A 15,033-nucleotide genomic window follows, 5' to 3' on the forward strand; every position below is an offset into this window, starting at 1 on the left:
TCAAAAAATATTAACAAAGTGCAGACAGGGAAATGCATATACTAATGTTCAAATATTAGTCCATCATCCCATCAACAAAAAACGTTTTGCTTGTAATCTCCAACGTGTTTTAAACACACCACACCGATATAGGAAAAGTGTCATCAGAGTTTGCAGGAAAAAAGAGGACTTCCACCACCAACACTACTGCCGCTTACCAGCTACACTGATCCCATCTCAGAGACCAGATATCGCCAAATCAAAAACGCTTCCTCTGAGTCAGGACTGCATGGAGGGTGTATCCTCTTTAAGCGCTTGGTTCAAATGGTTAGAAGAATCCTACGGCCACACCGCTTATTCCAATGGTTAGAAAAATCCTACGGCCACACCGCTCATTGCCCAGCACATATAATAACGAAAGGAATCGCCATAGTGTGATATAGTCACGAAATTTAATATAATAAAAAAGATTGCACTTACATCAAGTAGAAAAAACTTTGCTTTGTAAAACAAACAAATTCGCCGGCCGGCTTAGTAACGCTGCCCGTCGCTTCCGGGTCCAGCGTAGATCGCGGTGACGTCAGTACGTCGCTCCTCCCTACGCCGTTTCGTTATAGGTAACGTCTTCCAGGGGCACTACAGGCCCTACAGGTACGTCCAATATTCGATGCCACCCTGCCATCGGGAGCGCGCCGCCGGCGGCGCGCTCCCACGCTGGTCGGGACCCCCGTGAGTCCGGTCGCGGGACCCGCGGACTCGATCGCCGCGGGCATACCCGCGATCGTCTCACGGAGCAGCCGAATGGAGGAAATGCTGTGTAAACAACATTTTTCCATTCTGCCTAGCAACTAGTGACGCTGATCTCTGCTCCATGTGATTTGAGCAGAGATCAGTGTACACTAAATGAAAGCCCAACCCCCCACAGTCAGTAACACTCCCCTAGGAACACTTAACCCCTACACTGCCACCCACTGGTTAACCCTTTCACTGCCAGTGTCATTTACACAGGAATCCGTGCATTTATATAGCAGTGATTACTGTATAAATGACAATGGTCCCAAAAATGTGTCAAAAATGTCCGATGTGTCTGCCATAATGTCGCAGTCACAATAAAAATCGCTGATCGCCGCCATTACTAGTAAAAAAAAAAAAAATAATAAAAAATTATTAATAAAAATGCTATAAAACTATCCCTATTTTGTAAACGCTATAACTTTTGCGCAAACCAATCAATAATCGCTTATAGCGATTTTTTTTTTTTTTTTTTTTTTTTTTTTTTTTTTTTTACCAAAAATATGTAGAAGAATGCGTATTGGCCTAAACTGAGGGAAAAAATGTTTTTTTATATATTTTTGGGGGGATATTTATTATAACAAAAAGTAAAAAATAATGCGTTTTTTTTCAAAATTGTCGCTCTATTTTTGTTTATAGCGCAAAAAATAAAAACCGCAGGGGTGATCAAATACCACCAAAAGAAAGCTCTATTTGTGGGAAAAAAAGGACGTCAACTTTGTTTGGGAGCCACGTCGCACGACCGCGCAATTGTCAGTTAAAGCGACGCAGTGCCGAATCACAAAAAGGGGTCTGGTCTTTGACCAGCAAATTGGTCCGGTCTGAAAGTGGTTAAGGTCCGATTCTCCATCCTGCTTTACCATCGCTGGTTTTAACGGCATGGCTATTGAGAGCAAGGTGTTGAGATGCCGGGGGCTTTCGGACTCTGTGATCCCAACTATGTTGAGAGCACGGTAATCTTCTTCTCTGAGGATATATCATTGTACCTGGAAGGCCTACATCTCCATGTGTGAGGAGAAAGGATGGCGTCCGCACTCCTTTTTTCTATATCCAGGATCCTGCTGTTTCCACAGCAAGGAGTAGACCATAAATTGGCTTTAAGCACCATTTAAAGGACAAATATCAGCTTTGGCTGTCCTTCTTTTTTTTTTTTTTTTTTTTTTTTCCAGCGACCCCTGGCCTCTCACTTTTGTTCAAGGGGTCCGACATGTAGTTCCTCCCGGTGCGTCCACCGTTGCCCCCGTGGGATCTGAGCCTGGTGTTATCGGCTCTTCAAAAACTGCCATATGAAAATATTAGAGAGAGTCCCCTGTTGACTCTTTCCCAGAAAGTGGTCTTTCTAGCGGCCATCACATCGGCCAGGAGGGTTCGGAACTGGCGGCCTTGTCTTGCAAGTCGCCCTATCTGGTTATCCACAAGTATAAGGTGGTGTTGCGTCCGCAACCTTCTTCTCTGCCGAAGGTGGTTTCGGCGTTCCACATCAATGAAGACATTGTGTTACCGTCTCTGTGTCCTAAGCCGACACATCCTAAGGAGGTGGCCCTTCATGCCCTGGACGTGGTTCGGGCTCTGAGAGTTTGTCTGCAAAGGCTCCCTTTCAGAAGTCAGACTCCTTGTTTCGGTGGCTGGTCCGAAATAAGGCATGGCAGTCTCGTCGGCCACCATTTCCAGGTGGATCCGACAAATTGTAGTACAGGCCTACGCCTTGGAGGGGCAGGGGCCCCCCTTTCCGGTCACGGCCCACTCCACAAGGGCATTTCGGAACGTCTTGGGCCTTCCGACATGAAGCGCCTGTCGCTCAAGTGTGTAAAGTGGCGACTTGGTCTTCTGTTCACACTTTTACAGAATTCTACAAGGTAGATGTCAGTGCATCAGCTGATGCCTGTTTTGGCCGCAATGTTTTGCAGGCGGCTGTATAATTGCAATTGCACATACATTTATTTTTTGTTTTTTTTGGGTAAAAACACAGTACTTTTTAAGTAAATGCACTGTTGCATTTGTTACCGCAGTTCTGGTGCGGTTTGAGGGTAGCGCCTCTCTGTTGAGGAGCACCCTGTTTTTATTTTATTTTATTTTATTTATTTATTTATTTTTTTGTGAGTAAAAAAGGTTTAGTTTCCCACACATTGTCTTCTTCTTTTTTTTTTTTTTTTTTTTTTTTTTTGTGGGTAAAGTGTTTATACTAGTTCCCACATTTGTTGTATTGGTTAACTTTCAGGTAGGACTTTCATGCAACTTCTAACAATGAAGTCTTTGGCCCTCAAGTTGCCTGAAATTTGGACCAAAGTATGCATGAACTACTTTTGAAGTTGCTGCAATATATCTGCAATATATCAATGGTTATCTTAGGAAAACATGGGAACCACTTGTCATGCAACTGAAACTACTGAATGGAGCCTAAAATAGGGGTTGGCAACCTTTTTTGAGAGGCGGAGATCTACCTTAACAAAATGAGAGTTTTGCAGTTTGTCCATGTGGCTTATTACCATGTGATCAGCTGTGACCAATCCACATCGGTAACCAGGAAGTTCTGGCAATCAGTTTTCCTCAGTTCGCGCTGACAAGACACAAGCTGAGGAGAGCCGATCAGTGTCTCTCCTGACAGATTTGGGGGGGGGGGGGGGGGGGATCTGCACTGATAATCGGCGCATTGATCAACGCAGCCCCCATAGGAGATACCCATCACAGATGCTAATTGGTGCCCATCAGTAATGTTTATCAGTGCCAACTATCAGTGCTGCATATTAGTGCCTCCTTTATAAGTGCCTGTCAGTGAAGGAGAAAACCTGCTTATTTACAAAATATTTATTTTTATTTTTCACAAATGTCGGCCTTTTTTCATTTGTTTAGCAAAAAATAAAAACACCCAGTGGTGATCAAATGCCACCAAAAGATATTTGTGAGGGAAAAAATAACGCTTTTTTAAATTTGGTTACAGTGTTGCATGACTGCGCAATTGTCATTCAAGGTGTGACGGCGCTGAAAACTGGCCTGGTCAGGAAGGAGATGAAAGTGCCACGTATTGAAATGGTTAAAGAAAGTAACTAGCAAGGACTAATTAGTAAAGAAAACTAAAAACAAACAAATGTCACTATAAAAAATATATATACTTGCACTACCTTTTTAAAAAGGGGCTGTGATAGGGCAGTGGACGACGTGCGGTTGGGTTCAGTAGGGTGGAGAACGGGGTTAGTAGTGTGTAATTTTTACAATTTATATTTATTTTTAAATGGCTTTATATATATATATATATATATATATATATATATATATATATATATATATATATATATAATATATATATATATATATATATATATATAAAATTATTTTTTTTAGCAGTCCTGTTGGAGGGCTTTGGTAAAATATCAGGGGTCTAAATAAACCTCTGATGTCTCACTTTTGAGACAGAGAAAGGAGATTGAGCACACAGTCCTGAACCTCCATCTCTGCAGCCTCATCTGTACAGAATGAATGGGAAACATTCCGAAGCTTCCCATTCATCCGCAAACCAAAGCATGGTAAACCGTTTTACAATGTTTTAGTTATGACTAGACACTGGAGCGATTGATACCAATCACTCACTGTGTTCATTTGGGAAAGGAAGGAGCTGGAAAATATGATGTATTTACCGGCCCTTCCTCCGCTCTCCCATCCTGAAAGCAGCAGCCAGTGGGAGGGAGAAGGGAAGCTGGCAATGCTGCAGGGGATGGGGGCAGGGAGCACACATGGGACCTAAGCAGCACAAATAAATGTAACCTGGACGGGGGGGGGTGGGGCGCGCGCGACATATACAGTTACTGATTTTATGTATTTTCTCCTGAGGGAGAGGAGGAGAAGCTGGTTTTCAGCGGCTGCAGGTGGAAAAATACGGGAAATTGCTAACTGTATATGCTGCTCCAGTCCAGGTGTATAACCGAAAGTGACAGGGAGGCTGCAAGGGCCCCTGGAGCATGGGTGGGGTCACCATTGCCACCCCTTGACACTACGCCAATGTTTGGGTCCTTTCATGTCACACGGGTCTCTCTGCTTCCTGCAAACTGCAAGTCTTGGCATGTCCAGGACTAACTCCCTCACCCATGCTTGCTCCTGTCACTCTCCCACAAATGGGATGTCCTCGCTCAGGGGGAGATCTCAGTCCCCTCAATGAGTAGAAGTCCCCCATCCCTGTGTCCCAGACTGTAAAATGTTCTCAGCATCTTCCATAACCCCCCCCATGTTCTGCTCTCACCTCCTCTGACTTAATAAGCTGCCCTGTTGTAGCAACTCGTGCACCCAGACCCGCTCCAACTGGACGGAGTTGCCCCCGGCCGGGCCCCCACCGTGGCTGACAGCAGAGGGGGCAGGGCAACAAGAGAATAGGGAGGTGATCTGTGTGGACTGACATGGAGGTAGAGGCGAGAGGAGGGACAGCTCACAGAGGCATGGACAAGGGAGGACACGGGATTGAGAGGCAGCGGGGAGAAGACTATCCATGTACCAGTTGCTATTGTGCAGTAGTTTGGTATAATTTCTCCTCCTCTCAGCTACCTTATCCACCTGGCACCTGTGTGGAGGGACATGGTCTGTCCCCTCACATTACTCCCATACCACTGCTCACAAATGGGCACGCTCTTTATAGCAGAGAGAAATTTAGGCAAAAAAAGCATTGCCTTCTGACCGCACAAGACCCGCACTACGAATGAGCCACACATATGTGAACAACCTCCATGGAAACGCATGCAATTCTCAAGGTCATCCGAATCGCTATGCACAAAATTTTTTTACAATGCTGTGCTGCTCTGCCAATTGGTGAGGGAGGAGGAGCACTTGTGGGTCAGAATGACAGCGACTCGATGGCAATCTACCTGTCACCTGCCCATGGTGTTTGGCACCAAGCCATCAGTAGCAAGTCCTGCAGCTTGCAAGGTGGGGTCTCCTTGGATCGGACTTCCAATACTGTATCCTGGTGCCATCTCTTCTCCAGGTAAGTGACGCACGCCCACCTGGCCAGCCACGTGATGTAAAAGAAAACATTTGGCAAGCCTTCTTCCATTGCTCCATGGTTCCGTTCTGATGCTCACGTGTCCATTTTGTATGTGTTTTTGGCTGGGGACATAGGTCAGCATGGGTACCCAGACTAGTCTGTGGCTACACAGCCGCATACACAACAAACTGCAATGTTCTGTGTGTTCTGACCCCTTTTTTTATCAGAACTTTTTCAGCAGTTTGATCTCCAGTAGCTCTTCTATTGGATTGGACTACACAGCGGCCAGCCTTCCCCTCTCCACCTCCATCAATGAGCCTTGGCCACCCATCCTAGTCACTAGTTGGCCGGTTTCCTTTCCTTGGACCAATTTGGTCAGTCCTGACCACTGCAGAATGGGAACATCCCACAAGAGCTGCAGTTTTCAAAATGCTCTAACCCAGTTGTCTTGCCATTACAATATGGTGGGTTGTCTCTGAAATGCTTCTTCTTCTTCTTCTTTCTTTCTTCTTTCTTCTTTCTTCTTCTTCTTTCTTCTTTCTTCTTTCTTCTTTCTTCTTCTTCTTCTTTCTTCTTTTCTTTCTTCTTTCTTCTTTCTTCTTTCTTCTTTCTTCTTCTTTCTTCTTCTTTCTTCTTTCTTCTTTCTTCTTTCTTCTCTTCTTCTTTCTTCTTCTTTCTTCTTTCTTCTTTCTTCTTTCTTCCTTCCTTCTTTCTTCTTCTTCTTCTTCTTCTTCTTTCTTCTTTCTTCTTTCTTCTTTCTTCTTTCTTCTTTCTTCTTTCTTCTCTTTCTTCTTTCTTCCTTCCTTCTTTCCTCTTCCTTCTTTCTTCTTCCTTCTTTCTTCTTCCTTCTTCCTTCTTCCTTCTTCTTCTCCTTCCTTCTTCCTTCTTCTTCTTCTTCTTCTTCTTCTTCTTCCTCTTCTTCTTCTTCTTCTTCCTCTTCTTCTTCTTCTTCTTCTTCCTCTTCTTCTTCTTCTTTCCTCTTCTTCTTCCTCTTCCTCCTTTCAACGTATACACTTGCTGCCTAAAACACTGATCTCCAAGCTATGTCCCGGCCCTTTGCTTGCTTTTACCCGGCACTTGGGGCCATTATACCCCTCGATGAGACCAACAATGGGGACCAATGATGGGGCACAATTTCTCCCAATGACGCAAACGTATAGGCCCATTGATGGGGCAAATTTTTTTCCCAGTGACGCAAGAATAGGGCACAATTCCGCCAGCAAAAGATTGAGAGCAGGTTCTCTGTTTTCCCGACCGAAAAAGTTCTTGATTGGAAATTCCGATCGTCTGTAGCAATTCCTACGTGCAAAATTTCTACGAATGCTCGGAAACAATTTGACGCATGCTCAGAGGCATTGAACTTAATTTTCTCGGCTCATCGTAGTGTGTTGTACATCAGAGTTCTTGTCCGGTTTGAAAGTTCAGAGAACTTTTGTGTGACCGTGTGTATGCACGCCAAGCTTGAGTGGAATTCGGAAAAACATCCAAGATTTTTCAGACGGAAATTCCACTTGTGTGTATGGAGCATAAGTCTTAGATTTGTTACTTTTGATGGTAAAGGTTCAGCCTACTCAGTTTGCATATAGACAATACCCCCCCCATACCCCCCCCCCCCCCCCCCCCCCCCCCCGAAATGAAGACCGAACAGCGTTTGTTTTATCCAGCTGTGTTTCCTCAGTGCAACTTATAACATCCACGTGAAAGAACACCTAGCTACCTGTCAGAAATTTTTTTTTAAACTGAATCGCTGAGTTGGAAAAAAATCGCCCTTTATTTTGTTCAAGCACCTTTTTTTTTGCTTTTAATTCCAGCCTTTACTCTGCTGGGATTTGTCTCTATTAACGTTACACATCTAGACTTCGCAATATTTGTCCGCTCTTCTTTGTAGAACTGTTCAAGTTCAGTTAAATTTGTTAATTGTTTTGTGGACTGCAGTCTTCAAGTTAATCCACAGATTTTCAATGAGATTTAAAGCGGGATTCCACCCTAAAGTGAACCTCCGCTGATCGGATCCCCCCCCCCCCCCTCCGGTGTCACAATTGACACCTTTCGGGGGAGGGGGGTGGAGATACCTGTCAAAGACAGGTATTTTCACCCACTTCCCGGGCATAGACTCCCACGGGAGTCATACGCCATTCCTGCCCTGCCGCGCTGTTTGCTGGGACACACACGGGTCCCAGTGACAGCGCGGAGATTTCCCTATTGCGCGGGTGCAGCTCGCGCATGCGCAGTAGGGAACCGGGAAGTGAAGCCGATTCGTTTCACTTCCTGATTCCCTCACCTAGAATGGCGGCGGCAGCAGCCGAGGGCCGAGCGATCGATCGGCCTCGGCTGCGGTATCGCTGGAACCCGGGACAGGTGAGTGTCCATTTATTAAAAGTCAGCAGCTGTAGTATTTATAGCTGCTGGCTTTTAATATTTTTTTTTTTTTTGGTGGAATCCCTCTTGTCTGGGCACTGACTAGGCCATGCAAAGGACATTCACCTTTTTTCCTCCAACCCCTGTGTGCTCATTTGTTGTTGTGCGCTTTGGGTCTTTGTCATGTTGGAAGGTAAACCTTCTGGGTGGCATTAGGATGTGAAGAAAGAAAGATGTATCCAAAACTGGCAAAAAATGCTGTTAAAAAAAAAAAAAAAAAAACAAGTGAAAGTATGTATAGGTTCAAAACAATAAGATGGGGGAATCTAATTTGTGGATTTGTGTTGACTTCAAACAGGCATCAGTGGGAACTGTAGCTGTACAGAGTGGAGGTGTGATGGTGCAATATAATGGAACTTTCATTTGCATAGACACTCTGACAGGATATATGTGTGGTGTATATCCTACATAAATCAGCCATTATGTTGCTGCGTGAAAGTCTCCGTGTCTCTCTGTTTGTCTCTCTCATATTTTATTATATAAATTTTGAATCTAGTTAGGATCGACCAGGTTACTGAGGTCATACGGGAACAGATAACCGATAGTTGTCTTTACTCTGTATAAACTATATGCTGTCAATTGATTTTTGTCTCGTCCTATACTCCTCCTTTTTCAAATTGGACAATAGAAGATTGGGAAAAACGTTGCCTGGTCTGAGTCTCGATTTTTCAGCTGCGACATTCAGATGGAAGGTCAGAATTTTGGTGTAAACATGAAAGCATGGATCCATCCTGCCTTGTATCAATGGTTCAGGCTGCTGGTGGTGGTGTAATGGTGTGGAGCGTATTTTTTTTTTTTGGCACGCTTTGGGCCCCTTAGTACCAATTGAGCATTGTTTTAACCCCACGGCCTACCTGAGTATTGTTGCTGATCATGTCCATCCCTTTATGGCTACAGTGTCCCCATCTTCTGATGGCTCCTTCCAGCAGGATAATGCACCATGTCACAAAGCTCCAATCATCTCACCACCGGACAATGAGGTCACTGAACTCCGATGGCCTCCACACTCACCAGATCTCATCTAATAGAGATCCTTTTTTGAGTTGTGGTGGAACGGGAGATTGGCATCATGGATGTACAGCCGATAAATCTGCAACAACTGTGATGTTATCATGTCACTATGGAGCAGAATCTCTGAGGAATGTTTCTAAAACCTTGTTGAATCTATGTCACCAAGAATGGAGGCAAACGGGGGTCCAACCCGGTACTGTCAAGGGGGACCTAATAAAGTGGCCATTGAGTGTTTGTTCTTTAGTGATGCAGTATATCTTGGTGGGACATGTTGGGGGTTGTAGTTCTACAGAGAAGAGAGAGGCCAGTGCCATATGCTGCAATTTTGGCTTCTAAATGATCGGGAGATAATGGTAGTTCAGATAATAAAGTGTGGTGTAGATCTAGAAAATCCAAAAAGCCAAAGAGTAATAAGTGAATGCTCATGGCAGATAACATATGTAGGGATCACCAGATATTCCCCTCCCCTGTCCCAGCTACATTTCATTCTAATGTCAGAGCAGCATGTGAATGACCCCGGTCATAGTTCACATTCAGCTCCAGGAGATATTACACCCCCAGCACAATGACAGGCGCTCACATGATCCCACAGTCATTCACAAACCAGAAGCATTATGGGTGTTTTGTATTCTTTATAAAAAACAAAACAAAAACTTGAATATAATTGGAATCCTTTTATCTTTTTTATAGTTCTGCGTTAACTTTATCATTCTTATCATAGTTTCTGTTGTCTTTTCAGCTTCAGTATCCAGTGTACTGGGATCACTTGGAGTTCTGTGATGAATTCAGAAAACTTTTAGATGATTTGCACTTGGACAAGGTGAGTTTGACTGAGGCACGCAGGATAGTTGTGCACACAGTGTTTAGTAATCTGTACATACAATGGGTAATTCCACATGGCTATACCCATGTCCATTATGTTCTCTAAACCGGTCCACAGGCCTTATCTGGCTCACAGCTAGGATTAGTGATGTGTCCTCGGAGCCCACTGTGCTCTCGTACAGGTCTCAGTTCAGGTTTACAGAGGTCCATTTCTGTTCTGGACTTTCAGGTTACAGGATTGTCCTGTCAGGATTATAGGCTGTGGCCTTTATCAATCTGTGGCCTATATCAATCACCAAGGGGGCAACAAAAAGACTTTCAGCGCAGAGAGAGGTGAACCATATCCTAACTTGGGCAGAAAGGAATGTTCCGTGCCTATCGGCAGTCTTTATTCCAGGAGTAGAGAATTGGATGGCGGACTGCTTGAGTCGCCAGCAGTTTTGCCGGGTGGATGGTCTCTTCACCCTGACATATTTGGGCTGTTTGCAAAGATGGGGGACTCCAGACATAGATCTTCTAGAGTCCAAGTTCAACATGAAGTTGGTCAACTTTGTAGCCAGAACAAGGGATCCACTCGCATGCGGAACGGATGCGTTGGTGACCCCGCGGGATCAGTTCTCAATGTTCTATGCATTTCCCCCTATTCTGTTGCTGCCTTGACTTCTTTGCAGGATCAAGCTGGAAAGAAAGCCAGTAATTCTGGCCCAGAAGGTCTTGGTATGCAAGAAATCGTAAAGATGGCAGTGGAGGGCCCCATGGTCCCTTCCACGAAGGCCAGATCTGTACTCCACAGACACCGATATTTCATCCTTCCTTACGGTCTCTGAATTTAACGGCTTGGCTATTGAAACCCACATTCTGCCTTTCTACAATTTTGGTTAGAGATGAGTTTGGCCTTGAGTACTATTAAAGGCCCAGTCTCAGCTTTATCGGTCTTATTTCAAAGACCACTTGCTACACATTCTTTAGTCCAAGGTTTTATGCAAGGGGTGATGTGGCTTAATCCACCCGTCATACCTCCCTTGAACCTTTGGGGCTTGAACTTCCTTTTTGTCTGTGTTACAAAAACAGCCATTTTGAACTGATATAACCTATTCCCTTAGACTTTCTGACAAGGAAGTTGGTATTTTTGTTTGCTATATCCTCAGCAAGGAGGGCTTGTGAATTGGCTGCTCTTCTTGTAAAGAGCCATATTTGATTATTCATGTGGTGTTACACCCTCATCCAGGGTGTGTGTGTGTGTGTGTGTGTATATGTATGTATATAATATAGGCTGTGGAAGTTAATCGATTGATTCTTTTGATTGGTACTCACCTCTCCGCCAGCTTCAGGGAGTTCCGTCGGAGATCCGGTGACAGCAGGTAATGTGTACGGGGGAGATGCTACACATGACGTCACCCACTGCTGCCCTACGGCACTAACACTATTGTCGGCTTTACAGCTGTGTTTTTATCTTTATGTGAGTAATTTGTGTTTGACCACAAAAATGAAATCTTATACTTAAGCAGTGAGCACTTCGATCTTTTCTTTTCTACCCATGCCTGGGCGTCTTGCTGAGATCTAAGGAGACCTGAGAAGTTTATGGTCCATGTTAACCCTTTTGATACCCGCTTGCATGACCACTGGTTTGCACAGGGGTCCATGCCATAAGGTGAGAGTGATTAGTTAGACCGGAGGTGGAGGGATTGTCACGCTACTGTGGAATTTTTTTATTTTTATTTACGTCAGTGCTACAGTCTGAATTTAAAACGTATTTGTGTGAACTGTGAAGTTAAGTCATGGATTGTGGAAACTAACTGGTGTCGGGTGATTGTATATAGTGTATACCACATTTACCATTGACTTATGCAGAGTTGCAATGCAAAGAGATCGGCTAAAAGTAGTTGGATCTGTATGTGCGTTATAATTAATTGATTAAAAAAAAAAAATCTATTAATGGAACTTGAAAATTTTAGTGTGTGTATATGTGTGTGTGTGTATATATGTATGTATGTATGTATATATGTATGTATGTATGTATATATATATATATATATATATATATATATATTATATATATATATATATATATATATATATATATATATATAATGTGTGTATATGTATATATAAAATTTTGATATAGTGTGTGTGTGTGTGTGTGTGTGAAAAATCCAAGTGGGGGGCCACATCAAACCTGCTATAGACAGTCTGGGAGCCAGAATTATTGTTGGTTGGTGGGGGATCAAATGCATATTTTACTCGCTGAAATGAAACTCCATTTGTATCGTGTGGGGTTTTTTTTTGTTTTTTTTTTGTATTTTTAAATGATATTCTGTCTCTATCATTTAAAAATACACTTATGATAACATTATTGACTCTTTCGTTTCTTTGTAAATGGTGCAAACTTACAAAATCTGCTGGGGACCAAATAATTGATTTCCCCCACTGTATGCAGAGCTCATAGAATGTTGCGGCATGAAATGTACAGAATCAGATTACAGCTTGACCTCCTGTACGATTGCAGTCTTTTTAGGCCCCTGCACACGGATAGTTAAAGCCTGAAAATAGGTCCAGGATAAAATTCTAACTGTACCTGCGCTCCCCCTAGGCATGAAAGAAATGTACAGCCCGCCATAGAAGTGAATGGCTTTACACGGCCCTACTCTAAACACCGATGCTTTCATGCAATTACACTTATGCAGGTTGAGTGAACGCCAGTGCACAGAAGCCTCAACGTTTTCACACACAGATCCTTTCACTTGTATGGCAAGCTACAAGTGGCACCTTCAGATTCTCAGGTGGAATATGAGGCTGCGCATATTTTTTGGCCTATCGACATACATGTGCGTGAGGCCTTTATAGCTCGTATTAACGCTCATATTTACAGCTAATTGTCCAGATGAGCTTTAGGAGCTGAGTATTTAGAGTAAAAAATATTAGTAAAGTTTTTTTAGAATTTTTTTTTTTTTTTTTTTTTGGAATTAAAGTGGTTAAACTAACACAATAAAACATTCCATCCCCTCTGTAACATAACATTATATGCCCCTGTGTGTGTTTTATATATAAAAAAAAGTTGCCGTTCTATACCTTCTTATAGCGGAGCGTCTCCCGGCTTTTCCTCTCCTCGGCTGACGGCTATATTGGGCGGGGCTGAGCACTCACCGCTGATGTCAGCCAGAGAGGAGATGGAGCCGAGGAGTCGCGTGAGTGCCAGTAGATGCTCTGATATAAGGTACAGATCAGCAGCTAAATAATATAATACAGTCACAGTGGCACATAACGTTATATACAGAAGAGGGGTTGGGGGTTTTTTTTTTTTTTCATTGTAGTTCTAATAACAGCATAAGGGGAGGGGGCGGGCAATGACACCGAGCAGACAGGAGGACAGAGCTGCAGATGACTGAGGCACGTAAACTGACCACGGTGTCTGGACTCGGCAGCCATGATAAACCGTGGTCACTTTACATGGGGGAGGGTGTACCCCGGCAGGGTCAGCCTCATTTTGTAGTGATGGAAGGGTCCAAATTACACAGCACAAAGCATTCTTTAAGGGGGAACAGGATCTGTTTTTTTATTTTTTATTTTTTTTTCCCCTTACGTTAACCCTTTGATTGGATTGTACCTCCTTTCTGTGTATGACTAGGTTCTCTGTTTGGAGCGTCTCTTGGTGGCTTTCTGGCCCAGAAGTTTGCAGAGTACACACACAAGTCCCCCAGAGTCCAGTCCCTCATCCCTGTGTAACTCCTTCAGTGACACATCCATCTTCAACCAGACCTGGACAGCAAATGGGTGAGTGTAGAGCACAATCATGCCTGTCTGACTCTGACTCTGTATGTATCCATATAATAGGAGCTGTGTTTTTATGATTTAAAAAATAAAAAATGCTAAAACTCTCCATATTTTAAAGGGTTACTAAACCAGGACCCTGCGTTCACTATAGCGGTCCCCCACAGTACACAGAACATGGAAATGCAACTATTTTTGGAAATGTAAACTTCTAAACACCTTTTCTCATCAGCTGTATATAGCAGTCTTGTGACTTCTATCAGTGTCTGTTTAAAGCTTGTTGGAGTAGTCTTAATTCTTCTTTAACTGTCCTATGAGGCCACAGGACCCTTGACCCTCTGTCTGGACAGTGCTGTTTGGCCCTGTGCTGATCACATGCACTCTCCTAAGAAAAAAAAAAAGGAAAGAAAACTCTAGCAATACAGCCCAACTGAGCATGTGCAGTGTGACTTCAAAGACTGTCTTATCAGGAGATGGTTAGGGGACAGTGGAAGAAGGGGAGGATAAGAGCTGATAGTATGTGATGTAATGTGGAGAATTAGCCCCTTAGGTTCCACAGTGAATATAACAGCATGCTTTACTGCATATACAGATTGATTTGCTGTTGTGGGTTTAGTAACACGTTAAGATAATTTTCATTGCATCTCGCTGCCATAACCCCGGTATCATTTTGTACTGTGGGCGATTTCTCTAAAAGCTAAAGTGCTCCCAGCGGTGGATTTCCCTATCTTGCCCTCACTTGACCTTCTGCCCAGGCATCAGGAAGAACTGATTGGTTCTGGGCTTACTAATGGCTCTGGTAAGCACAAAAATGAGCGGGAAGGGGGGGCACCTCTCCCATCGCTTCCCGGACGTGTTCAAGCTTACCAGAGCCGTTTTGCGTTTTTATTAAAAATCAGCAGCTACAAAAAGTGTAGCTGCTGACTTTTAGGCTGCATTCACACTTCTTTGTTTTGATCGTGGGCAGATTTGCTGCAAATCTGCCTGGGGATTTGAAAGTGCTGTGCGTGAATGACAATCGCAGGACTTGCATTTGAGATGCCATTATTAGACTGACACCTCAAATCTGCAGCAAGCGTCGCAAGATCAATTGCGCTGCAATCTCGGCAACACTCATCGCAGGAAGCATGTCGCCCCAAAGTAGCTTCTGAACATTTTTTTGGTGTGATATGCTTCCCGCGATGCGTGTTGCCGTGACAATCGGCAAACCCGCGTGCTGCCGATTAGAGGTGTTATTCAAATGAATGGCATCTCAAATGCGAGTGCCGCGATATTTC

At 43.8% G+C, this 15,033-nt stretch overlaps 1 pseudogene; it reads left to right on the plus strand.

The window, feature by feature from the left end:
* Positions 1 to 15,033, plus strand: part of LOC143960025 (maspardin-like) — a 63,891-nt pseudogene that overhangs the window by 38,828 nt on the left and 10,030 nt on the right.

This window comes from Lithobates pipiens, unplaced genomic scaffold (genome assembly GCF_037356315.1).
Source record: "Lithobates pipiens isolate NorthernLeopardFrog02 unplaced genomic scaffold, aLitPip1_a1.2 Scaffold_8, whole genome shotgun sequence".
NCBI lineage: Eukaryota > Metazoa > Chordata > Amphibia > Anura > Ranidae > Lithobates > Lithobates pipiens.